Source organism: Myotis brandtii, unplaced genomic scaffold (assembly GCF_000412655.1).
Source record: "Myotis brandtii unplaced genomic scaffold, ASM41265v1 scaffold3003, whole genome shotgun sequence".
Classification (NCBI taxonomy): Eukaryota; Metazoa; Chordata; class Mammalia; order Chiroptera; family Vespertilionidae; genus Myotis; species Myotis brandtii.
The window spans coordinates 38,057-40,474 of record NW_005361473.1 but is presented as its reverse complement, the minus strand read 5'-3'; positions in this window follow the sequence as shown (position 1 = coordinate 40,474).

Genomic DNA, 2,418 nt, shown 5'->3' with positions numbered 1-2,418 from the left:
TTGAGTATTACCTCATAATTCTTCAATTAAAAAATATAAAGATAAATATAAAGAAAATAAATTTATAAACATTGTTTTAAATTTATACTTAAACTTCACTTACAATTTAATTAAATCCATAATTTTGAAAAACTAATCTAGTCTTCCCTGATTTATCTCTCTTCCAACCTCTATTTTCTATTTGAGAACATGTAGAATTTAATATTTTTATTAGGATTATTTGCTGGTTGTTTCTGGTATATGTGTCTTCTCTTTGGGGGATTTTGTACTCTATTTTGAATCCTACCACCCCCAAAGAGAATATAATTGTGGGAACATGAAATATGTTTAATGCAAGTTTTCTGACTTACAGAGAAAATGAGATCTAAAAAGGCGGCTTCTGAATAAAAGGAAAGATGGGGATATTTTACAAAGTTCCCAACAGCGCATTATCTTGAATTTCTCTCCACTGTCAACATTTTTTTAAAATATGCTCTTATTGAATTTTTTAGAGAGAGATGAAGGGAGAGGGACAGAGACATAGAAACAGTGTTATGAGAGAAACATCAATCAGCTGCATCCTGCACACCCCTACTGAGGATGGAGCCCACAACCTGGGCATGTGCTCTGACCAGGAATCAAACTGTGACCTCCTGGTTCATGGGTCAATGCTCAACCACTGTGCAACACTGACTAGGAAACTGTCAACATTTTAACTCAGCAGCAGCAATACCATAGTGCTACAAAAGAGAAATAGGAGGATCATCTTGTATCTGTTTACGTTCTTATTGTAAAATGTATAAATCTATGTCCAGCATCTCCTATGTATATTTACTCTGGATATTTTCTTTTTGACTTTATTAGGACACAGAGTTTTTAAAAGCAGAGCTCTTGATTTGTTTTGACAGAGTTAGCACAGGGGACATTTGATAAATGCTAAATAATCAACACGTAAATATGTCTTCCAGAGCTGGAAGATCACGCCCATTTAAATCCCTCTCTCTAATGCCCACCCTACCCTTCAGCACAGCTGGGATGTAATAAATTCTTTCTCATGATAGATAAAAATACCCTGAAGGCTATAGGCTATAGAGACCAAAGGTCATGTCTGGCCACTGTGCTTCTCCTTTGTTCCTAATCTGAATTTATTCATGACTAGTTCTGCTTACTACTACAATCAGAAAAGCTAAGGAGGTCATATGGAAAGCAGAGGAAAAAGATGTGATGGATGTAGAAACAGTAGGAAATGATGAATGATCCTGCAGCCTCTCTGGGCAAGAGGTTTCAAAAGAATGCATAGGAAAGAATAGATTTTCCTGTGCTCTGAATGTATTCTCAAGAAATAAACTACTTAAAATGCACCATTTTAATGTTCTCATTTATCTTTTCTACATATCTCAACACACCCTTTTGCAAAAGTAAAATACCAGAGCCTGACATAATATTAGAAATGCTCACACATATACCAGTAGTCTGTGGTAAAATGTTGAGTGTCATTAAAGGAATTTCAGAATATTATAATATAAACTAAATGAAAACAAAAGTCAAGAACCATAGGAATATAGAAATTACTGATAATAAGATGATGATAATAGTTACTATTAATTAAACACTTTTCACATGCCAGGCACTGCTAAGCAGTTTATATGAATTTGCTCATTCAATAATTTTTAAAAGTATGATTATATAGACAAAGGATGAAATGGGGGAAATATTTGTCAAAGGTCATACAACAAATATAATGTAGAATTGGGGCTTTTACCTATTTTTCTCTGATTCAGATTCTTAAAATCCTTCATGTACTGTCTCCCCAAAAGAGTTAGCATTACTTTTGAATGCCTTATTAGAAAATGGGGAGGGGGCTTTTGTTGAAGATTTATATATTACTAGAGGCCCAGTGCACAAAATTTGTGCCCGGGGGGGGGGTCCCTCAGCCCAGTCTGCACCCTCTCCAATCTGGGGGATGTCTGACTGCCATTTAGGCCCAATCCTTGGGACCCCTGGCTCCTAACTGCTCACCTGCCTGCCATCCTGATCACCCCTAATTGCCCCCCTGCCAGCCTGGTTGTCCCTTACTGCACTCCCCCTGCCAGCCTGGTTGCTCCCAACTGCCCACACTGCTGGCCTGGTCATCCCATGCAGCCTGGTGTTCAGTCATTTGGTCATCCCTCACTAACCCCCTGCTGGCCTGGTCATTCCACGCAGCATGTTTGGTCATCCATTCAGTCGTCCGTTTGGTTGTGATGGCCCCTGGATCTTTATATATCAGGGGTGGGCAAACTTTTTGACTCGAGGGCCACTATGGGTTCTTAAACTGGACCGGAAGGCCGGAACAAAAGCATGGATGGAGTGTTTGTGAGAAATAATATAAATTCAAAGTAAACATAATTACATAAAAGGGTACGGTCTTTTTTTTTTTTTTAGTTTTTTTCATTTCAA